At 39.5% G+C, this 27,544-nt stretch overlaps 1 protein-coding gene across 23 annotated transcripts in view; it reads left to right on the top strand.

Moving 5' to 3' along the window:
• Positions 1-27,544, top strand: part of ZNF438 (zinc finger protein 438) — a 498,265-nt gene that overhangs the window by 234,389 nt on the left and 236,332 nt on the right. For 21 of the 23 annotated variants that reach the window (XR_009560622.1, XR_009560612.1, XR_009560604.1 and 18 more), the window contains one exon: positions 19,226-19,286. The gene's annotated coding sequence lies outside the window, so the exon portion shown is untranslated. Of the gene's footprint in view, positions 1-2,978; positions 3,366-15,843; positions 15,881-19,225; positions 19,287-27,544 lie in introns of those variants that run through there. The other 2 variants (XM_030832278.3, XM_060291823.2) reach the window with 2 other exon arrangements.

Here is a 27,544-nt window from a genome sequence, read left to right as displayed (position 1 = left end):
GGAAGCAGGATTTGGTAGATCAGAGTGAGAAGAGAGTAGCCAAAGCCGGGACCCTGTGGGGATGTTACTTGAACGAATGCAGGCCAGGTTGGGTGGTGAAATGAGAGACCCCATGGGGGAGGGTAAGCAGGGCATCCAGTACAGCCAGGCCCACCTCACAGTCTTCTCCTGGGCTGGCCCTCCCACTCTAAAACAAGTACCTATGCCAGGGCAGGTAGAAGCAATGGAAGTCAGGAGACGTGTCTTCACCAGACCTTGTGAGCAGGTTGTGGGCTGTAAGGCTCTCAGCTGAAGTGGGGTGGCAGTTGGCATTTGGGGTGGGAAGGTGGTTGTCATACAGGGTGGCCCTGCACGTTGTGGAACACTGAGGATCCCTGGTCCCTCACTGAGAGCAGCGTGTGTGTGCTCCCTCATCATGACATCTAAACCATGCCCCTGCCCTCTAAGTTCCACATTCCCATGGGGGTCGGTCACGTTCAACTGCAAACCACCACAGACTAAGCCCTTTTTATTTATTTATTTATTTAAATTTGGTAATTTATTTTCATGAATTTTTCCCTTTAAAAAAAAATTGGAGTATAGTTGATTTACAGTGTTGTGTTAGTTTCACGTGTATAGCACAGTGATTCAGTTATATATATATATATCTATATATATACATATGTAAACATATATATCCTTCTTTTTAAGATTTTTTTTATATGGACCCTTTTTAAAGTCTTTATTGAGTTTGTTACAGTATTGCTTCTGTTTTGGTGTTTTGGCCGTGGGGCATGTGGGATCTTAGCTCCCTGACCAGGGATCGAACCTGCACCCCCTGCATTGGAAGGCGAGGTCTTAACCACTGGACTGCCAGGGAAGTCCCTATATATCTATTCTTTTTCAGATTCTTTTACCTTATAGGTTATTACAAAATATTGAGTAGAGTTCCCTGTGCTATGCAGTAGGACCTTGCTGGTTGGTTATCTGTTTTATACAGAGTAGTGTATGTATGTTAATCCCAAACTCCTGATTTACCCCTTCTCTCTGCCGCCCCAGTAACCATACATTTGTTTTCTATGTCTGAGGGTCCGTTTCTGTTTTGTAAATAAGTTCATTTGTATTTTTTTTTTAGATTCCACATATAAGTAATATATGATATTTGTCTTTGTCTGACTTACTTCACTCAGTACGACAATCTCTAGGTCCATCCATGTTGCTGCAAATGGCATTATTTCTTCTTTTTTATGGCTGAGTAGTATTCCATTGTATATATGTACCACATCTTCTTTATCCATTCATCTCTCGATGGACATTTAGGTTGCTTCCATGTCTTGGCTATTGTCAGTAGTTCTACAATGAATATTGGGGTGCATGCATCTTTTTGAATTATAGTTTTCTCCAGATATTTGCCCAGGAGTGGGATTGCAGGATCGTTTGGTAGCTCTATTTTTAGTTTTTTAAGGAACCTCCATACTGTTCTCCATCATGGCTGTACCAGTTTACATTCCCACCAGCAGTGTAGGAGGCTCCTTAAGCCCTTTTTTCAATTTGAAAATTGTCTTCCATAACGTGAAGTCAAAGGGCCGTGGCATGGCAGACCCTTAAAGAAAACCTAGATATTTGATTTCTAGTTTTAGGGGCTTAGAAAGTATAGCAGTGAATATTGCCGCCAGTACTTTAAAATTAGCATCCCTTAAATGTTTTCTGTCCCCAATAGGTACCTTAAAATATTCATTCTTAACTCTTCTGTAGAGGGTGTGGGTGTCTCAGGGCCACCTCTAAAGATAGTGCACAGGACACCTGTTCCAGCTACTGCCTTCCCAGCCTTGAAGTGTGAGGGAATTTGAATAAAATAAGCGAGGAGTTGGGATGAAAGCAAATTCCCTGGCTGTATCTTAGGAAAGGGGTGGGAGTAGGGTTGGAAGAGGAAGGTTAATGGCTGTGTGTGAATGTTTATGCACGTCATGTGTTTATCAGGTCTAGCTGCTATCCAGAGCGAGGTATTTTTACAATCACATTTTAGACAGAGTAGTAGGAAATACAATGTACGACTCATCAGATTTGTGAAAGTTTGATAACTCAGAATTTGGAGCAATGAAAAACTCACCAAAGAAAAGATCATCAGTTTGGATATATGAAATTGAAGACTTGTTCACAATGGAAAAATACTATAACAGACTGGGGGAAATGCTCATATCAAGTGTGACTGAGGGTTAATATCTGTAATACCAGAGGAGTTCTCTCAAACTTAATGAGGAAAAAACTGTCAAGATTTAGGACATAGGTGGACAGAGAATTTTAGCAGGTAAGGAATACAATTAGTAATAAAAATGGGTAATCAAAGAAGTGCATTTTAAATCAGCCTTCTCTCAGAAGTACTGGAAATTAAGATAATTCCCGATTCCAGCGAGGTTTTAAGGGATTGGGGCCATTTTCTGTTTTCTGTTTCTTGTGCTGTAGCTACCCCCAGCCGCTGCCTTTGTCTCAACATGACATATGACTCTTCTGCCTCGTCCATATTGCGTCTTTCACCTCTTCCTCCTGGGCTCTGTCTTCTCTCGAGAGCAGCAACCCGATAGGAGCGGGGCATCCCACCCGACCCAGCGCTGCTGCTGAGCCGCCCTCTGAGTTGACCCCGCACCATACTGTGGTCTTGGGTGTATGAGTCAACCCCTGCCACCTGTCTGGGGGGTTCCTGAAGTTAGGGGTGGGCGATTGCGCCTCAGAGCCTGGCGCACAGAAGCTGTTCAACCACGTGGGCTCTCTCAAAATTCATAGCTGTACAGCTGAATGTCTCTTCTGAAATTCTGGCTGACAGCCAACGGTTAGAGGACTGAGTTGGACTAAGAGACCACTGCCGTGTCCCAGACAGGAGGGGGTGGCTTACATCAAGGCAGTGATGGCAGAAATGGGTGGCAAGGAGCATGTTTGGGACAGTTTCCTGTGTAGACTTAATGACAGAGTTGATGTGTAGGGGTAGGGAGAACGAGGAGTTGTAGATCGATGTTTCTTAACTTTTAGTGTGCATATGAATCGCCTGGGGATTTTGTTTAAAGGTAGCTCCTGATTCAGCAGGTCTGGGGTAGGGCCAGAGACTCTGGGTTTCCAGGAGATGAGCCGCACCGTTGGTCTGTGGACCAGTCTTTAAGTAGCAAGGGTGAGATAACTTGAGTTTCAGGCTCCAGTGCCTAGATGATGATGTCTATATCAGAAATGGGAAACACGGGAGAAAAGAAAGGGTGGGGAGGACCTGGGAGATGGAGTGAAGTCCTTGTGGGACGTTCAGGCTGAAAATTATAGACAGCTGCACACTTGGATCTTCAACTCAAGAGAAAATCAGGCCTAGAGATACAAATTTGGGACTCAGCACTTCATCAGTTATAGTAAGTAAAAGCCACAAGAATGAATGACATTACCTGCAAGAAAGAGATAAAGGTATTATTAGAAAATGTGCTTATTCCTGCTTGCGAGAATTTTAATGTTCCATTTAAGTTACTTTGTAAACCAGCAGTATGGAGGAAATTGGATAGGTGAGCCCCTGCATGTGAACAAGCTGTAGGGATAAATCCAGAAGTGGAGGAGTCTTCTTTGGAAAACCCCTTGAGTCCTTGGTAATGACCATAGATCAGGTTAAGTATTCCATAGATCAAGTTTAAAAAGCATTGGTGTACCTTCTCTTAGGAAAGTTCATTCATACAAACAAATATGTATTAAACATCTTCAAATGCCAGCCACTCCTCTGATCTCTGGGCTTAAGATAACACATAGAATGTATCCCCAACATGGCAGAGATTATGGGGGAGACTGGCAAAGTGGGTTCCATGAGTGTGATGCATGCTGTCATGGGGAAGTGGGGCAGGGCCACACGACTCAGCATGGGGACAAGGGACAGCTTTCTTGTGGAAGCAGCATGTAAACCGAGACCGGAAGTCCGAGAGGAGGTGACCACGAAGAGGACGGGAAGGGCTTGACAGTGACGACTTGGAGGGGACAAGGCTCTGCAGGTTGAAGGAGGGTGGTATGGCTGGACCACAGAGTGTGGGGAGGGAGAGTTGTGAGGGATGAGGCTGGAGAAGGGAACAGAGTCCATGATGAGGCCCTTTCCCCCCGGGACCTGGTGGAGGGTGGAGGGAGAAAACAATGTATTTTCCAAAGGAAAAAGTATTATTCTGCCTGGGGGTAGTTCAAACAATAGTCCTATGCATGTGGTTTCATAAGGCTTTTATGGACTGGCCTAGTAATGGAATGACTCATAGTAACATTGTTTCTGTAGGAAAATGTTTTGGGCTTCAAAAACTTACAATTTAACTTCCAAAAAAATTTTTTTCACCATTTCGGGACTGCTTGGATGGGCATACAACTCTAGTGCTTTTTGTTATTTGTGCTCCAATCATGCTTTCTCTGGTGTTTATCTGTGTGGCTGCAGTGTTGATTTTCCACCCTCTGATAGGAATCAAAGGAATCATTCCACAGACGGAGGAACAGGTTTAGAAAATATGTGGAAATAAAAATAGAAATCTTTTTACAAGTTGTTTTGTTTTCAGAGTGTTTGTTCTTTAAAGTTAAGGATTACTCCATAAACTATATTGTGGTGTCGTGTTGTGTACCATGAAAGTATGGAAAATGAAACTGACATGGAAATTGTAAACGGAAAGTAAGAGAGAGTGGCAGGGTTTCACTATTGAAGTCAAATGGAATGCTGAAGGTAAACTACACGGATAAAATACCTCCTTCAAAAAGACTTTAATAACCATGAGCTTAGCTTAGCCCCATCATAATTATCATCATCATTATCTTCATTACAACTATTGTTATCATTAGAAATACTAGATTTTTTTTTTTAAGCAGAAAAGAACTGTTAAGGCCAGTCCCTTTATAAAATAGAACTACATGAGCTTCATTTTGTTTAATAAGTGGAACTTTAGGCTGAAACTCCTTCAAATTCCCAGGTCTCCAGTAGGCCAAGTTAATTTCATCCACACCCATCTCGTGAAAATCTTTCTTTCTGTGTTAGTTAGAATGCTTTCCGCTGACAAATAACTGAAGACTCAACTGTGAACAACTTAAATAGTAAGTAAATTTAATGATCTCATATAACTAGAAATCTGGAAGAAAGATGGTTTTATAGTTGGTTCACGTAGCAGCTGACTGCTGTCATTAGGCTCTTGGGATCTTTCTGTCTTTCTGTTCTGCTGTCATGCTGAGTGAGCTTTTGTCCTCAAGCTTGTCCTTTCCTGGTCTCAAGATGGCAGGCAGCTTTAGCTCCAAGATCGACATCCTCATATCAAAGCACCCGAGACTGTAAGAAGAGGTGTCTCTTGTCTTGGTTCGGGCTGCTATAACAAAATGCTGTATACTGGGTGGCTTCAGCAACAGACATTTTATTTCTCACAGTTCCGGAGTCTGGGAAGTCCAAGATCAAGGTGCCTGAAGATTTGATTTTTCACGAGCTTGCAGACAACTATCTTTTTCCTGTTTCCTCGCACGGCAGAGAGAGAGCGCTCTAGGCTCCTATATTATAAGGACACTAAACCCATTTTGGGGCTCCATGCTTCTAACCTAATCTAACCCTAATAGCCTCCAAAGACCTCACCTCCAGATACCATCACATTGGGGATTAAGGCTTTAACATAGGGTTTTTGGGGGGCACAAATATTCAAGCCATAGCATCTTTCTTATGTCTTTTTTCAGAGAGAAAAAGAAGCCTCCCAGAAGACTTGACTTCACTAGCCAAATTTACACGATATATCCCATTTCTAAACCAGTCAGTGGCAAGGGATATAGAAGTCCAGTGATTGGCTTTGGCTACTCAAGATTCATGGCCCTCCAGCCTCCTCTCAGAGAAGAACGAACTTAGGATTCTGGTATCCAGGACGGAGAGTGGACTGGTGAGGCCAGCCACTCGTGTCCACCACCCCTTCCAAGGCCAGCTCCTCTGCCTGGGCTCTGAATCCTTTTTTGCACTTGGAGGACTTTATTCTGTTCATCATTTTTTCTCATCTTTATTTTTAGTCTGTCTCCTCTTTCTCTTCAAGCTTATTGAAAGAAGGGTCTGTGCGTGCTGTCTCCATTTCTTTTCCTCCAGATTATTCCGTAGATCTCCTGTAACCTGGATTCTGCTGCCCCTAATAGGAAACCTCCCCTTCTGTCATCCGCGCCCACCCAATTGCCTGGGCCTTTGCCAGTATTACCGCTAGTGTTTGGCAAGACCGGTGCTTCTCCAGGTTTAGCGTGTGCACCAGAATCGTTTGGAGGGTGACTAAAATACAGGCCCTTGGGTTCCATCCCCAGAGCTTCTAAATCAGTCAGTCTGAGCTAGGGCTTGTAGAGCTGAGCTGACTTAACCTCTCTGCGGACATTTGATATTGTTGATTTTACTACCACCTTTCTGAGTTCCAGAACTCAAAATTACTCTCAAACCTGCACTTGTTCCTTTTGTATTTTTTTTTTAATTGATGAATGGCAGTGTCCTTCTTCTCACGTAAGAAACCTGGAACTCACCGTGATTCTTTATTCTTCCTACCCCCATATACAGTCGATTTATGTTGCACACTCTGAATATCCCTCCAGTGCATCATTTCATCTCCATCCTTATTGTCTCCGCTGTAGTGTGAGCCCCATCTTTTCACCCATATTGCTGTAATGTTCTTTAAAAGTGCTTGTCCTGTCTCCAATCTCAGACTTTCTCTTATTTATACTTCATACTGTTGCAGAGTGATTTTTTTTTTTAATGCAGGTCTAATCACATTATTCCTGAGCTCAAAATTCTTTGGCCTCCTACACCTTCCAGATAAAATCCAGACTCCCTCCCACGCAAGCAGAGGGCTTCAGACCTGGGTCTCTGCCTGCCTGGCTAGCGTTTGCTTCTCTCACTTCTCTACTTTTCCTGGGCGTTAGTACCTGAACCTGCCATGATTCTGATTCTCTTGAGCTTTTGAGCCTTTGCATGTTTTCTCTTTGCCTGAAACACTTCTCTTTCTCCCTTCACTGCTTATCTTCCAGGACTTAGCTCAGGGATGCCTCTACTATCACCCTGCTTCCCTGGTCCCTTTTCTGTCCCTGGGAGTTAGATGCTCCTTTTCTGTACAGCCATGGACGTATGTAAGTTGTACTCATTTAGCTCTTAAACACACTGCTCGATTCTGGAGGTTTATTTGGTACTTATCCTCCTCTAGACTATAATTTCTTTCAGGACAAAGACTGTACTTTCCATCTGTTTCTTAATATAGTTCCTAACATAATTAGTCATTGTTTGTTGAGTGATTGAATGTTAAGGACCATTTTTAGTGATAGAAACTAGTCATAAAACCCAATCTGGAGGGCTTCCCTGGTGGCGCAGTGGTTGAGAGTCCGCCTGCCGATGCAGGGGACACAGGTTCGTGCCCCGGTCCGGGAGGATCCCACATGCCGCGAAGCGGCTGGGCCCGTGAGCCATAGCCGCTGAGCCTGCGTGTCCGGAGCCTGTGCTCCGCAACGGGAGAGGCCACAACAGTGAGAGGCCCGCGTACCGCAAAAAAAAAACCCACAAAAAACCCAGTCTGGAGAACTGAGGGCCCAATCTGGAGAACTGAGGGCCCAATCTGGGGAACAAATGGGAGGGCGACAAAAACACTGTAGGCTTTACATCTAGTTGGATTTGTTCAAGATTCTGGAGGAATTGGTATTTCTTAGAGACTGTGACAGGGCAGGGATTGGAGTTGGTGATGTATTATAGAAATCACTTTAGTGATATTCAGACTAGGTGGCCATTTTCATTTCCTTGATAATTTGGATGAAATTTGGAGATATGACTGTGAAATTTGGAGATATGAACATCCGATTCCAATGTTATAGCATATATAACGTATACCATATATACCTATGTCTATATCTATATTTATATCTATATGTAGATATAGACATATTGGTTCATTTGGTTGTTCTTTGAGAAGTTTATGCAAACTTAAAAAGCAAATTACGGTTGTCGCAAAGCTGCCATCTTTGCGATATGTAAATTTTATTTAAAAATTTTAAAGGTTAGCTTATTCATCCATTGTTCTTGAAAAACACGTATCTGCCAAGCATTTGATAGCAGTTGTATGTTCCAAGCCTGCACTGGCCATGTGCTAAATAACCACCAGCCACGTGTGGTTATTTACATTTGAATTTAAATTCGTTAGAATTAAAATCAATGAAAAATTCAGTTCCTCAGTCGTGCTGGCCACCTTTCAAGTGCTCAGTAACTGTATGGGACAGTGCAAATATAGGATATTTCCTTATTATATTGACAATAATTTAGTTAGATGATAAGCATATAACCTCAAATTCCTGTTTTTAAAAAAATCCAAAAATGTTCCTTAAAAAGTGTTTTTATTATAAAATAAAACAAAGGTATGAAAATCACCCAAATCAGATATATGATTTAATGAACTATTACAATGCCAGTAGCACCCAGGTCAAGAATTAGACCTTCATGAGTCACCCTTGAAATTCTTCCTTGTGTCCTGTGTCAATCACAGCCCTCTCCTCTCTCATAAGTAAGCGTCATCCCAAATCTTCGTAGTAATCACTTGCATTTTTCTTTTTATAATTTATGGATCCAGTTTGTTTCCTTCAACACTATCGTTTGGTTTTAACCACAGTAAAAACATTTTTATTCAGATACAATTTCCATGCTGTAAAATCAATCCATTTAAAGTATACAATTCAGTGGTTTTCGTGTCTTCTCAGAATTGTACAGCCATCACCACAGTCTAGGTTTTAGAACATTTTTGTCACACCAGGAAAAAACATGTGCCCCTTAGCAGTCATTCCTCTTCCCCACCCTCCCAGTCACCCCAGGCAACCATTAATCTATTTTCTGTCTCTATAGCTTGCTTATTCTGATTTTTCATGTAAATCAAGTCACACAACATGTGGTCTTTTGTGTCTGACTTCTTTCACTTAGTGTAACACTTTTGAGGTTCATCCGTGGCATAGCATATATTAGTATTTTATTCCTTTTCGTTGCTGAAGACTATCCCATTGTACGGATATGCCACATTTTGTTTGTCCATTGATCAGCCAATAGACGTTTGGGTTGTTTGCACTTATTGGCTGTTATGAATAATGCTGCTGTGAGCATTTACATACAAGTTTTTGTGTGGATGTATGCTTTCATTTCCCTTGAATATATACTTAGTAGTGGGAATTGCTGGGTCAAGTGGTACTCTATGGTTTAACCTTTTGAGGAACTGCGGAACTGTTAGAAAAACAGGCGACACCATTTTGCGTAACCAACAGCAATGTAGAGGGTTCCAGTTTCTCCACATCTTCAGCAATATTTGTTATTATCTCTTTTTCATTATATCCATCTTAAAGGGTATAAAGTAGTATCTCATTGAGTATCTAATTGACTGTAAATGTATTATGGTTTTCTTTTTTTAATTTTTTTAAAAAAATTATTTATTTATTTATTTTTGGCTGTGTTGGGTCTTTGTTGCTGTGCGCGGGCTTTCTCTAGTTGCCGCGAGTGGGGGCTACTCTTTGTTGTGGTGCGCGGGCTTCTCATTGCGGTGGCTTCTCTTGTTGCGGAGCACGGGCTCTAGGCGCTAGGGCTCAGTAGTTGTAGCACGCGGGCTCTTGAGCGCAGGCTCAGTTGTTGTGGCACATGGGCTTAGTTGCTGCACGGCATGTGGGATCTTCCCAGACCAGGGCTTGAACCTGTGTCCCCTGCATTGGCAGGTGGATTCTTAACAACTGCGCCACCAGGGAAGTCCCTGTATTATGGTTTTCATCTGCATTTCCCCAGTGGCAAATGACGTTGAGCATCTTCTTAATGTGTTTATTAGCCATTTGTAAATGTTCTTTGGAGAAACATCTATTCAAATCCTTTGCTCATTTAAAAATTTTAAATTATAGTTATAAAATAATGATAATTTTGATTATATAATTGTTTACCTTTTTATTAAAGGCTTACAGAAGTTCTTTATAACTGATACCAGTCCCTTTTCAGATATATGATTTACAATTATTTACTCCCATTCTGCGTTTTTTCCCCCGCTTTCTTTATATTATCATTTGCAGTACAAAATATTTTAATTTAGATGGATCCAAATTTATCTATTTTATCTTTTGTCACTTGTACTTTTGGTATCATATTTAACAAACCATTGCCTAATTCAAGACCATAAAGATTTACTGCTCTGTTTTCTTCTAAGAGTTTTATAGTTTTAGCACTTACATTGAAGTCTCTGATCCATTTTTAGTTAATTTTTATGTAAGAAAAGGTCCAACTTTATTTTTTTTGCATTTGGACATTCATTTGTCCCTGCACCATTTGTTGAAAAGACTGTACTTTGTCAATTAAATTGTTTTGGATGGCACTCTGTCAAAATTGATTATAAATGTAAGAGTTTATTTCTGAACTCTTAATTCACTTCCATTGTTTTACATGTTTGTCTTTGTATCAGTACCATAATGTGTTGATCACTGCAACCATATAGTAAGTTTTGAAATTGGGATACGTGAATCTTCCAACTCTGTTCTCCTTTTTAAAGATTGTTTGGCTATTCTGGGTTCCTTGCATATCCGAATGAGTTTTAGGATGTTTTTAAATTTCTGCAGAAAAGGCAGCTTGGATCATTATAGTAATTGTGCTGAATATGTAGACCAATAAGGGGAGTATTGATACCCTAACAATATTAAGTCTTAACAACCCATGAATGTAGCATGTTTTGTCTTTAATTTTTTCCAACGTTTTATAGTTTCCAGTGAGTGAGTCCTGTACTAGTTTTGTTAAATATTGAATATATTCCTGAGTATTTTATTCTTTTTGATGTGATTGTAAATGCAGCTCTTTTCTTAATTTCATTCTTTTATGTTTGGGTTGGTCATTGCTGTTGTATAGAAATAGAATGAATTTGTATGTTAATCTTATATCCTGCAACCTTGTTGAACCTGGTTATTTGTGTTTAATAGTTTGTTTTTTTTTTAGTTGGTTCCTTAGGATTTGCTATAAATTCATATCATCTATGAAGAGATAGTCATACTTATTCCTTTCTGGATGCTGATTTTGTTTGCTTGGTTTTCTTTCTTACCTGATTACAATGGTTAGTTACACCTGCAGTGAAATGTTGAGTAGAAATGGTAAGAAATAGAACATTGTATTCTTTTTTTTTTTTTGCGGTAAGCGGGCCTCTCACTGCTGTGGCCTCTCCCGTTGCGGAGCACAGGCTCCGGACGCGCAGGCTCAGCGGCCATGGCTCATGGGCCCAGCCTCTCCGCGGCATGTGGGATCCTCCCGGACCGGGGCAGAAACCCATGTTCCCTGCATCGGCAGGCGGACTCTGAACCACTGCGCCACCAGGGAAGCCCGAACATTGTATTCTTGTTCCTAATTTTAGGAGTGATCCATTCAGTCTTTCACTATTAAGTATAATATTAGCTGTGATTTTTTTTGTGTGTGGATGCCCTTTGTCTGGTTTAGGAAGTTCCTTTCTATTCCTGGTTTGTTGAATGAGTTTTATGACAAGACTGTTGGATTTTGGAAAATGCCTTTTCTCAATTGATATGATCATGTGCCTTTTATTTTTTCTTTTATTAATTTGGTTTGCTAATATTTTGTGGAAGATTTTTGCATCAATAGCTATAAAGAATATTGGTCTGTAGATATCTCGTGATGTCTTTGTCTAGCTTTGGTATCAGAGTATTACTGGCCCCTGGCCCCATAGAAGTATTATCTCCTTTTTTTTTTTTTTCTTTCTTTCTTTTTTTGGAAAGAGTTTGTCAAAGATTGGTATTAATTCTCATTTAAATGTTTGGTCGAATTTACCAGTGAAGTCCTTTGAGTCTGCACTTATATCTGTTGGAAGTGTTTTTAATCACCAATTCAATCTCTTGCTATAAGCCTTTTTAGAGATTCCGTTTTTTCTTCAGTTTTAGTAGTTTGTATTTTTCTAGGAATTTGTTCTTTTCCTCCAAGTTACCCACTTTGTTGTTGTACAGTTGTTCATAGTATTCCTTTATAATACTTTTTATTTCTGTATAATCAATAGCAATGTCCTTTTATTCATTTGTAATTTTTGTGTTCCCTCATTTTTTCCTTGGTCACTATAACTAAAGGGTTGTCAGTTTTGGGGATCTTTTCAAAGAAACCATTTTTGTTTTCATTGATTGTCTTTTGTGTTTTTCTGTTCTTTATTTCGTTTGTTTGCATTTTAATCTTTACTGTTTCTTGCTGCTTGCTTAGGTTTAGATTGCTCTTTTTTCTTGGTTCTTAAGATGGAAGTTCAGGTTATTGATTTGAGATCTTTCTTCTTTTATAATATAGGCATTTACAGCTATAAATTTTCCTCTAAGCACTGCTTTCTTTAGCTACATCCCATAGGTTTTGGTATATTTTAGTTTTCATTCATCTCAAGGTATTTTCTAATTTCCTTTACGATTTCTTCTTTGTTTCATTGGCTACTTACCAGTGTATTGTTTTATTTCCATGTATTTGTGAATTTCCAAAATTTCCTTCTGTTCCTGATTTCTGATTGCATTCCATTGTGGAATGGATTTTAGTCACATGATTTTAATCACTTTAAATTCTTGAGGGTTGTTTGTGGCCTAGAATATGGTCTCTTTTAGAGAATGTTTCATGTGCACTTGAGAAGACGGCCTTGTGTTGTTGGGTGGAGTGTTGTATAGATGTCTGGCAGGTCTAGTTGGCTTACACTTTTATTCCAATCTTCTATTTCCCTGTCGTTTTTTTCCTGGTTTTTCCATCTAGTGTTGAAAGGGGATAAGAAGTCTATTATCATTTTTGAATTGTTTATTTATTCTTTCAGTTCTTCTTCCTCCGTTGTTCTTGTAGCTTTACCGCCCATTTTGGCTGCTTTTCTTACAGTTGCTGTTCCATCGTGTGTCACTTTCTATCCTTTTACTTTCAACCTATTTGTATCATTGAACCTACCGTCTCCTGTAGACAGTATATAGTATATAGTTGGGTTTTTAAAAATACCCTCTGATAATCTCCGCCTTTTGATTGGATTGTTTAGTCTATTCACATTTAATATTATTGATATGGTTGGATTTACACCTGCCACTTTGCTTTTTGTTTTCCATAGGTCTTATGCCTTCTTTTGTTCTTTTTTTTTTTTTTACTGTCCTCTTTTGAAATAAGTGAATCTCTTCCAGTGTGGTATCTTAACTCCTTTAATAATTTTTAAATTATACATTTTGAATTAGTTTCTTAGTGTTTGCTCTAGGGCTTACAATATAGCTCTTAGCTTAAGAGAATCTACTTCTGATTTTTACCTACTTTCAGCAAAATTAAGAAACTCCTCTCCTGTATAGCTCTATTTCTCTCCTTTTTTTTTTGCTACTACTGTTATCTATATTACGTCTATATATTGTAGAAACCCAACAACATATTATTATAGTTTTTCTTTTATGTAAGTCTTTTAAAGAAGCTGAGAGAAGAAAGGAGAGCAGGTGCACATTTGTGGGGTTAGTTATGTTAACTTCTCTACTCTTCACCCACCTCATATATTCTGTGGGTCTCAGTTACCATCTGGTGTTATTACCCTACTCCAGCACAAGGCAGGTTTGCTCTCATCTGCTTCCTCTGTGTTACTATCATCAAATATATAAAATTTTACATGTTGTTATTAGCCCAACAATACACTTGTATGCATACTGTTTCACTGAATTGCTCTGTAAATCAGTTAAGAGAAGGGGGAGAGATATGCAATGGTAGTCTCTTTTGGAATTATGTACATAATTCTTGGCAGTCTGTCTTTTGTGTGCATTCAAACTACTGTTTGGTGTCATTTGCTTTCAACCTGAAGAACTCTTTTCAGTATTTCTTATAAAGCAGATCTCCTAGCAACAAATTCTCTCAGTTTTTGTTTTTCTGGGAATGTCTTGGTTCCACCTTCGTGGTTGAAAGATAGTTTTGCTGGATGTAAGATTCTTAATTCACAGTTTTTTATCTTCAGCATTTTGAATATTCAGTCCTACTACCTCCTGGTTTCCTCTGCTTCTGATGAGAAGTCAGCTGTCAGTCTTATTGGGGTTCCTTGTATGTGAAGAGTCATTTTTCTCTTGCTGATTTCAAGATTTTTTTCTTTGCTTCTCAACATTTTGATTATATTTTGTCTGGGTGTGGATCTCTTTATATTTATCTGGTTTGGAGTTTGTTGAACTTCTTAGATGTGTAGATTACTAATGTTTTTCATCAAATTTGGGGAGATTTCAGCCATTATTTAAAACTTTGTTCTGTGCCTTTCTCTTTTTCTGTGGTGCTCTGTTCATGTTTCTTCATTCTTCTTTTCTCCCCATTCTTCAAATTGTATATAATCTCTATCAATATATCTTCAAGCACTCTGATTCTTTCTTCTTCCAGTTCATGTCGACTCTTGGGCTCCTATAGTGAATTTTCCATTTCAGTTATTGTACTTTTTCAGTTATTGTACAATTCCAAAATTTCTATTTGCTGCTTTTTTTCTGTAATTTCCTTATCTTTATTGATATTCTCTATTTGCTGAAACATTGTCATTATACTTTTCTCTAATTCTTTATCCATGGTTTCCTTTAGTTCTGTGAACTTATTTGGAATAGCTGATTTGAAGTCTGTCTCTGTTAAGTCTAACATCTGGGCCCCTTTAGAATCAGTTTGTGTTGCCTGCCTTTTTTTCCTGAAAATGGGTTTGCTGCTTCTTTGCACATTTTGCAATATTTGTTGAAAACCGGGCATTTTAAATAACATGTAGCAACTCTGTGTAGTGATCACCTTGGGAATGGGGGTTAATACTGTTTGCTTGGTTATTTATATATATTTTTAGTGACTTGGATGAACTGACTGTGTGAAAGCTGTTACCTCCAGTGGACAACATTGGATGTCTCTACTCAAATTTATTTTCTTGTTTTTTCTTTTATCTTTACTACCCAAGGGTTACCCCTTGGTCAGATAAGCCACTCATTGGTTAAAGGCTGTGCTTATACCCTCCTAGCCAGTTAGAATTTTACTCTTTACCATTAGACGTGCATGTGGCTTGAAGAGTGCTATCGCAGTTGAAAGAGTTTAGGTATTACCCAGTCATACAGTTCATAAAGGAAAGGCAGGATAAATTCTTGAGCTTTTTCTTTGATTTAATAGTTTTTAAGAATGATTAATTGGTTCTCTATCATCTCTTGAAGATGACCAATTATTAAAAAAATTTTGAACTCTTAGAATTAAACGTTTGATGGGTTTTAATCCATTTCAGTTATTATCATTAATGAAGCTCAAATTATTCCATCTTTGGCCAGTGGGAGCCTTTTGAGATGGGCTCCTGAGTCCTAGAATTAGCCATTTCTCTAAGCAGCTCTGGTCTCTAAGGGATGCTCAATGATGCTGGATTGGCCTTTGTTTGTAGGCCTTTTCTGTAATCAGAGTTAAGAAATATATGCACATATTTAAGATAAAATAAAATACCTCACAAGGTCATATTGATGCTTCCAGTTACAACTCTAGACTACAGCGTATTTGAATCTTCCTTCTATATCTCCTTTTCTCTGTGCCAAGAGTCCTGGTTTTTCAAAGACACAAGTGATTATAGAATTAGAAAATCCCATAATTATTCATTTATTTTTATCCCGTATTACACATGCAATAGTCTCAGAATGACAACAGTAATACTACTGAAAACATTAAAAAGCATACTTTTGCTTATACTCTCACCATCTTTACAGCATTTAGGACTGGCAGTGTCTTCTGAGACACTGTTTGTTTAGCAGAATGAAATGTTTGCTTAGCAACATTTTAGAGCACCTTCTCTTTCTCAGACTCCCTGCTACAAAGGAGGAAGAGACACAACCTTGTTCTCTAAAAGCTGGGCTGTTGGGTTACGTGGTGTCATTCCGGTACAGGAAGGCATGGCCCCAAAATCTGGGTTTTTCTTCTTCTTTAAAGGTACTGTTAATGATGTAATTGCATACTTCCTAAAATAAAACTCTTTCATTTTCTGCTCTTGTCAGGGAGCAGCTTCCATTGGGTGGAGATGCTTGATACTTCCTAATCTCTGTTACCTAGTGTATTAGTCAGGTTGTGCAGAGAAATACAGCTAGCAGGGGATATATCTATATATCTATGTATGCTATCACGGCTTTTGTGGATGCACTATAGATAGATGGATGGAAAGACAGAAAAATAGGATATACTAGCTAGATAGATAGATAGGGAGAGAGAGTAGTTTTTATGTTAAGGAACTGGCTCACATGATTGTGGGAGCTGGCAAGTGTGAAATTTGTAGAGTAGGCCAGCAGGCACAAATTTTAGGTAAACGTTGATGATGTAGTCTTGAGTCCAAAATTTGCAGGGCAGCCCAGCAGACTGGAAACTCAGACAGGTTTCTGTGTTGCAGTCTTGAGGCAGAATTGCTTCTTTCTTGGGAAAGTTCAGTCTTTGCTCTTAAGGCCTTCAACTGATTGGTTGAGGCCCACCACATTATGGAGAGTAACCTGCTTTAAAGTCAACTGATTGTAAATGTTAATCACATCCACAGGGACTGTCACAGAGACACATAGACTAGTGTTAGACCAAACAGCTGGGCACCGTAGTCTAGCCAAGTTGACACATAAAATTAACCACCAAGGTTAGGTTAACCATTTAATTTAGTGCCCAAACTGAGATTCCTTTGAGAATAAGAATTACTGAAAAATAATAAAATTGTATAATTTTATTTGTTGACTAACAGATTTATTTTTATTGTATTTTAAAAACAAGTTTATTTCTGAAAAACGTTAACATATTTCCATGTTAATATTTAAAAAAAACCCAAAACATCACAACAAACATCACAACAAAATTATTTCATACTGATTTTTTTCAACTTTAAAAAGACCATAAATAGAATTCTCAGTAGAAGCCCATATACATTATTTAGTTTCTTAGTCATAATTTGTCTGTAGTACTGGGTCTCTGTATGTTTCTGAAAGGAATGTAGTTTTGAAACACAGTTGTATTGTTTTTAATTGTTTCGTAAAATTATAGTCTTCAAAGTTTCATTTTATGATTACTAAACTTGAAACTTGATTCTTTTCAGTAGTTACTAATTGCTGTAAATCATAATCTTTAAATTTGAGAATATAATATCTGTATAGATACTAAGGTACCTGGTAAGTTCAAAGCAAATTCTACTAAATTGAGGTCATTCTAAATTTTGATTTTTTTTTAGTAGTTTAACAGGGAAATATTCCAGCCCATATATTTTCACAGGTACTGTCTTTTTACTCTATTTAGAGTATCTTTATTCAATGACATTTTTACAAGAGAAAGCTTGTCAGATAAGTTGTATTTATTTAGAAGTCTTCTGAACATTTTACCAGATTTTTTTTTTGTTTTAATTTTTAAAATTTTTATTCATTTATTTTTGGCCACACTGCATGGCATGCGGGATCTTAGTTGCCTGACCAGGGATCGAACCTGCGCCCCCTGCAGTGGAAGCATGGAGTCTTAACCACTGGACTGCCAGGGAAGTCCCCCATTTTACCAAATTTAGATGCTGCTAGATTGTAAGCATTTGGAAGTCCATTTCATCCTGGTACAAAGTATAAACTTATCTAAGTAAAAAAACTGGTTCTCTGTATAAATTAAATCTGAATTAAAGATTTCCAACTGACTGAACAAAATGAAGCCAAGATTTAGAGTGCTCGGCTGAAAAAATTTCAATGCTATTGATGATTTTACTAAGTGAGTCTTAAAAGCCTCCAAGATTTCTAAGATATGTAGCAACAAGAGAAAACAGGTACTGCCATGTGGAGTAGTATTTTTTTTTTTTTTTTTTTTGCGGTACGCGGGCCTCTCACTGCTGTGGCCTCTCCCGTTGCGGAGCACAGGCTCCGGACGCGCAGGCTCAGCGGCCACGGCTCACGGGCCCAGCCGCTCCGCGGCATGTGGGATCTTCCCGGACCGGGGCACGAACCCGTGTCCCCCGCATCGGCAGGTGGACTCTCAACAACTGCGCCACAAGGGAAGCCCGGAGTAGTATTTTTTTTTTATTCAACATTATCTTTGTCACATGAGTGACAGTTTCTTTGTGTGTGTGTGTGTGTGTGTGTGTGTTTAAATATTTGTCAGTTGTGATTGTTAGACTGTCACATCTTTGGTGGATGTAATTGTGGGACGTGTTTGCTTCTACTTTGGTCATATTTTGCCGTTCACATGGTATCTCTTGACACTGATAGAAAGCTGGCATGACTTAAGTGTAAATTTCTTCTGCTAATAGAGCCAACAAAATAACAGCTGCCACTTGATTTTAACTATGTAAACAAGACACTTTGTAATCAGAACTGAGCAAGATTAAAGACTAGTCATTTGATCTAAATGAAAAGTCATGCTTTATAGAATAATATATAAAACACCTTCTTCATCTGCTTTTCTGAAATTGGTATCTTCGAGCTACTCATAGTTGGGGCAGCAGCATTTTGAATATTTTTTCCACCTCCACCGAAGACTGCAGGATTTAGCTGTCCCTCGGCCTCTCCTGTCCAAGTGCACTTCCTTTTTCTGCCCATGGTTTGGGTGCTGACTTTGAGAACGAGGTGTCAGTTATAGCCCATCCAGAGAGAGGTCTTTCACGTTCAACCACAGGTTAAATTGACAATTGGATTCACTGTGCGTGTATCTCACAGCACTCACCAAGATCCGGGCACAGCCTGGAAGTAAATGTTCCGGCTTATTATAACACTCCCGTTAAAAAAAATCGCTAGAAAGTGGAGAATCCAGGACAAATAATAAATTGCGGGGGTGGGGACACTGTGACAATGGACCTAAGTTGAGACTGTCTCAGTCAAACTGACACACATGTTCGCTTTACCAGACACGTGTCTTTTCAAAAATCTCCTAACCCCAAATTCCTGATTACTGTTTTCCCCTCACAAAGGCTGTGCCCTCAATGTGATTCACTTGTTTGTGACTACTTAGTAATTTCCACAGCATTACGCACGTGGAAAAGAATGTGAAACATTCTTATTAGTCAGTTTTATTCATTGTAGCACTTCCTTCTTTCTAGAACATTTTCTGTTTATCTTAAAACTTGTATTAAATTTTGCATGCCTTCATTTTTAAACATTTTTAAAGACATGTAATAAATTTATGGTATTGTTCTTCCTTAAATTAGTTCTTTTGTTATCTTAATAAAATATCATACAATAATTTTTAAAATTTGGGAATGAAAGGAATACAGTTGTTAACATATATTTGATAAAAATGGATTATCTGAATATGATTATGATAATACTTTATATTCTATTACAGGATTAAATTAAAAGGATTTACCATACATCTTATGACTCTTTACTGGAGCCTTGGGAGATAGGTAAGTGACAAGCATTTTTTGAAGAGAGATATTTCTGAAACATTAAATGATTTGATCTCATAGGTTCCTGACAAAGTAGACAATGGAGTATATCTTACTTCAGTGATTTACCTCTTTTTCTCCTCAGGAAAAATGGTAGAAATACCGTGTTTACATGAATGTAAGGTAACATTCTCTGGTATCCAATAAATCATATTTTCCAGGGAGTTTTAGGTTTATTTTGTATAATAATTATACAGAGAACATTGTCAATAAGAGAAACAAGTTAGGCATATTTCAAAAGTTAAAGCCCTAAAAAAATCGTTAAATGCAAAGTGGTGTCCTGGATTGTATCTTAGAACTGAAAAAAGACATCAGTGAAAAGCAGGTGAAATCCAAGTAGAGTTTATAGCTTAGTTAATAGTAAATGAACCAATGTCAGCGTCTCAGTGTTGACAAATGTACCGTGGTAGTGTAAGATGTTAACTTCAGGTGGAATTTGGTGAAAGGAATACAGGAACTCGGTAATACCTTTGCAACTCTTCTGTAAATCTAAAATTATTCCAAAATAAAAATTTTTCTTTAAAGCCAAAAAAAATCGAGATTTATTTGAAAAGTATAGTTTAGAAGTAGCTTTTCTGTGTAATACTTTGAAAACTCAAAATAATTAATTACCTTTAGAAAAACCCAGATGCCGTGCATTAGAGATGCAGGGAAATGTGTGACGATAGGTTTCACTTTTCAGTTCATGGGAGGCGTGGGATTTCATTTTCTTGACATTGGCCTGGTGCCCATGAACATCTCCTTGAGCTCGGTTACAGACCTGCTCTTTGACTCCTTTAAGGTACTTGTGTGTTCTTGGGTGGTTTAGTACTGCTCTTTCTGTTAACATAAGCAGGCCCTTCCCACGGTTCCCAGTGCACCACTTTTTTCTTTTTCTTTTCTTTTCTTTGATGTACTGTTAGGGGCAAAAAGGCCAGTGATGTGACTCCGTGGTTTGGAGTTGAGACCCTTTTAGGGTGGTTTTGTTCAGTCACATCTACTTGAGCTTCTAGGTCAGGCGCTGGACTCAGCTGACCTCTCGTTAAAGAGCCATTTCTGTAGTTGAGCTGAAATAATTGATTGCTGTCAGATAATTGAAATTGTCAGTTTCCAAAATGAACTCTGGCAGTATAACTCTTTTAAATTTCTATAAATATTAAAAGACTATAAGAAGGGACCTCCGTAGTTTGCTGAACTATTACATAACTTGTCATTAATAAAAGTAAAATAGCCCTGCCGGCCTTTAAATGGTCTCCTGCTGCTGCTGCCAACTTTAGTGATTTTAGTTAAACTTAAATTTCATGAAGGGAAATAGAAGTAGATTCTACTTAAAGGATACAGGCGTTTAACACAGCAGACCCAGGCCTGGATGACTTCTGCAGGATAGTTGTTAGGCTTGGAGAGTTCTGTTTTGCTTGATGATATTTGTTCAGAATTGGTGTTGTAAATTCTATTGGCATGAGATTGATATCTTTACTTCTTAGTGATGTAGCATAATTGTGCCAACCTTGGTAGGAAAGTTCAGAAAAAGGGAGGAGCATTTTTTCAGGACAAGTTGAAATTCCATTGATCAAATTATAGTCCACACATAAAATCAAGCAAAAAAGCTTTTTATTCTTCTGTGCTCGAAGAGCCTTGCAAGTGTTGTTTCTGGAGACATGCTTTACCACTCCGCTGGCTGACTGTTACTTTATGGTCACCTAAAGTATAAATGGGGGTAGCTAATAGGCACTGAGCGCTTTCTATGTACCAGGCACCTTGTTTACAGTGATCTCATTTAATCTTCACAAACACCTATGAGCTAGTTTGGAACTCCCATCATACATGAGGCTGGAGGGTAACAGATGTCTCCAGGGCAGCCCTGAAGGTGTGGGGCAGAAAGAGCCGATTGCCACGGTGTGCAGTACCTACAGTTTAGTACCTGGTATTGCCAGCTTCCAGGGAATCCTGAGTCTGTGGACACACGGTAAACTTCAGATTACAACAACTCTTCTGGGTAAAAGGATGTCTGATCATACCGGGTGACCTAGAGCGGACTCCCCCCGGGGTAATGGGCCTGGAGTGGAGTCTCTGCTGCCCGTCGCAGCCGTGCCCTGGCTCATCCTCTGGTTCCCAAGCACGTCAGTTGCTCTCTGTCACCTGATGAATTGCCGAACAGTCACGCATTGTGTGCTTCATTGATCAGATGCCAGGAACTCTTGGCAGCTCTGGGGAGCGTGATCTCAGCGTGCCTCCTGGTCGGCGCTGGGCAACTGCAAGCTGTTAGTGGGGGTGAGAACTTGGATCCAGAAGCCAGGACCCATGCCAGAGGCCAGGGACGGGGTAACTGAGCAGCGGGCATGTGAAATGGAGCTCTCCAGACTCCGTCAGCTGGCCAGGAGGCAGAAGGAGAGTTGCACGTGACTCTGAAAGGTGGTCTTTGAAGAAGATTATGACGTCTGGCTGTGGGTTTTGTACTTTGCAGATATAAAATACTCCCAGTTGCTTTTTGAGGAAGAATGAGAATGTTGCCAACTTACACATCATAGTGCTTGTTACAATGGGCAGAAACCACTCTCTCTGAAGCTTTTCCCCGTCAGTTCTAGCCATGTCTTTCTGTGGCCTAAATCTCCAGTCCTTCTTACACTTGAAAGCATAAAACGCACGCAGGATTACAAACTCTCCTTCTCGGTGTCCTCTTCTTCGTGGTCTCTGACGGTTGGTGTCCTTCAGGGCTCAGTCCTTGGTTGCCTTCGCTGCTTATTCTCCATGTGATCTCATGCGTCCCTCACTTTAAATACCGTGTGTCCCCCCAGTTTATTTCTTTGCCTTGATCTCTCCGATGAGCTCCAGGCTCCTATCCGTCTGCCTATCCAACGTCTCTATTCAGAAGCCCAGTAAGCATTTCAGACTTACGTATGTGCAGCGGGACGCCTGGTCTCTCTTCCCCAGACATGCCCTCCAGCTTACTCAGTGGTGCACTCAGTTGCTCGGGCCAAAACCTAGAAGTCGTCTTTGACTTTTCTCTTTGCTTCTTAACCCACATCCAGTCTATCGGGGGCTTAGATGTCTTCCTTTCAAAATATATGCCTTTGCTGCCATCGCCCCCACTGCTACTCTAGTCTAATTATATAATGTAGCTTATAATCACCATTGTAAGTTACCTAGATGACAGTAATAGCCTCCTCGCCGGCCTTCCTTATCTCTAGTCCGTGCTCCATATAGCAGCGAAAGTAGGTTTTGTTTTGTTTGTTTCGTTTGTTTGAGTTTTAATGTTAAACAGTGCCTGTCCTTCCCCTGTTCACAACCCTGCAGTGTCTGCCCACTACACTCAGGGTAAACTTCTCACCCCGTTCAACCAGGCCCTGCACGTTCTCCCTGCTGCCTTTTCGCCTGCCGTTCTCTGTGTGCTCATGTGGCTCTATAGCCACAGTTGCTTTCTTGCTGTCCCGTAAATTCTCCAAGTCCATTCGGAATTGGCTAAATCCCTCCTACCCCCTACCCTATACCCTCATCCTGACCATTTCAGCTTTTAACCTGGTGCCAGTGGAGGTAGATTTAGAGAGAAAAGTACATTTCTGAGGCTCTGTAGCACATGTAGTGGGAGAGGTCAGAGGTCACCCTAGAAGTTTTGCAGTCTCGTTGTTCCAAGTTTCTGTAATTTGAATTGCTCTCAAGCGTAAGAGGGCCTGGAGATGTAGAGCTGCAGAAAGACGTTGCTAGAATTGATGGGGAGAAGTTGCAGAGAGAGAGGTTTCTGAGGAGAGAGAACATTCTATAAGCAGTAGAAGGAATAAGTTGGTAACAGTGACATCTGCATATAAATAGACGGGCTGCTGCAGAGGACAGTGGGCTCTTTGTCACTGACGGTGTCAACTTGAGGCTGATCTACCTCCTGGGGTGTTGCAGAGGAAGATGGGCTAGAGTGGGGGAGGGGAGAGTGGTTTTTCTCGCCAGAGCTGGTCTCCCCAACTCTGAGATTATATCCGTTTTCAGAATCTTCTTTTTTCAGACGACTCCTCCTGTCTTTGTATAGGGAAGCTTTCATCCATAAATTATAAAGGTGAACTTCTAGGTGAAGTTCCCAGCATTTGAGGTGAAAGAAGAGCTCCTATCGAGGTACTCAGGTGGACGAAGTCCTCATCTAAGGCGTTTCCTTGGAGGCATTTTTCTTTCTTTCACTTTTCAATTTAAAATTTATTTAGATTGATATTAGGTCTGAAATAAATAATACACACATACACAAATTCTGTAATAGATTTTAGTTATTAAACAAAAGTGTACTGAGTCTCAGAAGTAAAGAGCATGATATTTGGAAATGGCCTTTGGTCAGAGTTTGCTAGAAATGGAAAGTTCATCCTACTCTGATGCCAGAAGCGCTTTGAGAAGGACTGACTGTGCTTCCCTGTGTCATCGACGGTGATCCAGCCATTCCCTTCTCTTCTCTTGGAAAGACAAAAATAGGATTTAAATAATAGAGAACTTTAAGTTATAAGCGCTTTTAGTTAGACCCCAGAAAGTCTATTAATGCAAATTCCAGTTTCTTATAACCACTGAACTGTGGAACTTGGAATTAGTGATACAGGAAGGAATGATTTTCAGGCACTCTGTGATACTAAAGTACTTTATACTTGATTGCTCTGGTAACTAGCGCCTAAGTAATAGGATGACACATTTAAAGATCGCCCGCAGCCTGACACAGGTGCCTGTAGCGCCAGGGTCCGGTCCAGCCCGCCCCTGTGCGTATGCTGGCGCACTATGTGAAATCACCGTTCTAATGAAGACACCGTTCTGCCTCTAAGGAAGGCCTGAACTCTGTAACATGTTTCCACCTAGAATCTCTCTGGTTTCTCTGTCTTCTCCAGGCTTCTGACTTTGCTCCCCTCTTTCCCATTAGAGCGACCTCTGTCTTTTAGATTTGACTCCTTCTTCTTCTCTTTTTTTTTTTAACGGATATTATTATTTTTTAAAAATCTTTATTGGAGTATAATTGCTCTACAATGGTGTGTTAGTTTCTGCTGTATCAAAAAGTGAATCAACTATACGTATACATATATCCCCATATCTCCTCCCTCTTGCGTCTCCCTCCTACCCTCCCTATCCCACCCCTCCAGGTGGTCACAAAGCACCGAGCTGATGTCCCTGTGCTATGCGGCTGCTTCCCACTAGCTATCTATTTTACATTTGGTAGTGTATATATGTCCATGCCACTCTCTCACTTCGTCCCAGCTTACCCTTCCCCCTCCCCGTGTCCTCAAGTCCATTCTCTACGTCTGCATCTTTATTCCTGTTCTGCCCCTAGGTTCTTCAGACGCATTTTTTTTTTGATTCCATATATATGTGTTAACATATGGTATTTGTTTTTCTCTTTCTGACTTATTTCACTCTGTATGACAGACTCTAGGTCCATCCACCTCACTACAAATAACTCAATTTCATTTCTTTTTATGGCTGAGTAATATTCCATTGTATATATGTGCCACATCTTCTTTATCCATTCATCTGTCGATGGACACTTAGGTTGCTTCCATGTCCTGGCTGTTGTAAATAGAGCTGCAATGAATATTGTGGTACATGACTCTTTTTGAATTATGGTTTTCTCAGGGTATATGCCCAGTAGTGGGATTGCTGGGTCGTATGGTAGTTCTATTTTTATTTTTTTAAGGAACCTCCATACTGTTCTCCATAGTGACTTTATCACTTCACATTCCCACCAACAGTGCAAGAGTGTTCCCTTTTCTCCACACCCTCTTCAGCATTTATTGTTTGTAGATCCTTTGTATTTCTGCAGTGTCAGTTGTTACTTCTCCTTTTTCATTTCTAATTCTATTGATTTGAGTCTTCTCCCTTTTTTTCTTGATGAATCTGGCTAATGGTTTATCAATTTTGTTTATCTTCTCAAAGAACCACCTTTTAGTTTTATTGATCTTTGCTATGGTTTCCTTCATTTCTTTTTTTATTAACTAAAGTCCATGCTTTATTCAGATTTTCTTATTAATTAATTAATTTATTTTTACATCTTTATTGGAGTATAATTGCTTTACAATGGTGTGTTAATTTCTGCTTTATAACAAAGTGAATGAGTTATACATATACATATGTTCCCATATCTCTTCCCTCTTGCGTCTCCCTCCCTCCCACCCTCCCTATCCCAACCCTCTAGGTGGTCACAAAGCACCAAGTTGATCTCCCTGTGCTATGCGGCTGTTTCCCACTAGCTATCAATTTTATGTTTAGTAGTGTATATATGTCCATGCCCCTCTCTCGCTTTGTCACAGCTTACCCTTCCCCCTCCCCATATCCTCAGGTCCATTCTCTAGTAGATCTGTGTCTTTATTCCTGTCTTACCCCTAGGTTCTTCATGACGTTTTTTTCTTCTTAGATTCCATATATATGTGTTAGCATACAGTATTTGTCTTTCTCCTTCTGACTTACTTCACTCTGTATGACAGACTCTGGGTCCATCCACCTCACTACAAATAACTCAATTTCATTTCTTTTTATGGCTGAGTAATATTCCATTGTATATATGTGCCACATCTTCTTTATCCATTCATCGGATGATGGACACTTAGGTTGTTTCCATCTCCTGGCTATTTTAAATAGAGCTGTAATGAACATTTTGGTACATGACTATTTCTGAATTATGATTTTCTCAGGATGTATATATACCCACTAGTGGGATTGCTGGGTCATATGGTAGTTCTATTTGTAGTTTTTTAAGGAACCTCCATACTGTTCTCCATAGTGGCTGTACCAATTCACATTCCCACCAGCAGTGCAAGAGTATTCCCTTTTCTCCACACCCTCTCCAGCATTTATTGTTTCTAGATTTTTTGATGATGGCCATTCTGACTGGTGTGAGATGATATCTCATTGTAGTTTTGATTTGCATTTCTCTAATGATTAATGATGTTGAGCATTCTTTCATGTGTTTGTTGGCAGTCTGTATATCTTCTTTGGAGAAATGACTGTTTAGGTCTTCTGCCCATTTTTGGATTGGGTTGTTTGTTTTCTTGTTATTAAGCTGCATTAGCTGCTTGTAAATTTTGGAGATTAATCCTTTGTCAGTTGCTTCATTTACAAATATTTTCTCCCATTCTGAGGGTTGTCTTTCAGTCTTGTTTATGGTTTCCTTTGCTGTGCAAAAGCTTTTAAGTTTCATTAGGTCCCATTTGTTTATTTTTGTTTTTATTTCCATTTCTCTAGGAGGTGGGTCAAAAAGGATCTTGCTGTGATGTATGTCATAGAGTGTTCTGCCTATGTTTTCCTCTAAGAGTGTGATAGTTTCTGGCCGTACATTTAGGTCTTTAATCCATTTTGAGCTTATTTTTGTATGGTGTTAGGGAGTGTTCTAATCTCATACTTTTACATGTACCTGTCCAGTTTTCCTAGCACCACTTATTGAAGAGGCTGTCCTTTCTCCACTGTACATTCCTGCCTCCTTTATCAAAGATAAGGTGACCATATGTGCATGGGTTTATCTCTGGGCTTTCTATCCTGTTCCATGGATCTATATTTCTGTTTTTGTGCCAGTACCATACTGTCTTGATTACTGTAGCTTTGTAGTGTAGTCTGAAGTCAGGGAGCCTGATTCCTCCAGCTCCGTTTTTCGTTCTCAAGATTGCTTTGGCTATTCGGGGTCTTTTGTGTTTCCATACAAATTGTGAAATTTTTTGTTCTAGTTCTGTGAAAAATGCCAGTGGTAGTTTGATAAGGATTGCATTGAATCTGTAGATTGCTTTGGGTAGTAGAGTCATTTTCACAATGTTGATTCTTCCAATCCAAGAACACGGTATATTTCTCCCTCTGTTTGTATCATCTTTAATTTCTTTCATCAGTGTCTTATAATTTTCTGCATACAGGTCTTTTGTCTCCTTAGGTAGGTTTTAGATATTTTATTCTTTTTGTTGCAGTTGTAAATGGGAGTGTTTTCTTGATTTCACTTTCAGATTTTTCATCACCAGTGTATAGGAATGCCAGAGATTTCTGTGCATTAATTTTGTATCCTGCTACTTTACCAAATTCATTGATTAGCTCTAGTAGTTTTCTGGTAGCATCTTTAGGGTTCTCTATGTATAGTATCATGTCATCTGCAAACAGTGACAGGTTTACTTCTTCTTTCCCGATTTGGATTCCTTTTATTTCCTTTTCTTCTCTGATTGCTGTGGTTAAAACTTCCAAAACTATGTTGAATAAGAGTGGTGAGAGTGGGCAACCTTGTCTTGTTCCTGATCTTAGTGGAAATGCTTTCAGTT

The sequence above is a fragment of the Globicephala melas genome, chromosome 2 (assembly GCF_963455315.2).
Source record: "Globicephala melas chromosome 2, mGloMel1.2, whole genome shotgun sequence".
In the NCBI taxonomy this organism is placed as follows: domain Eukaryota; kingdom Metazoa; phylum Chordata; class Mammalia; order Artiodactyla; family Delphinidae; genus Globicephala; species Globicephala melas.
The sequence above is the reverse complement of the archived record's forward strand: the minus strand, read 5'-3'. Positions and strand labels throughout refer to the sequence as shown.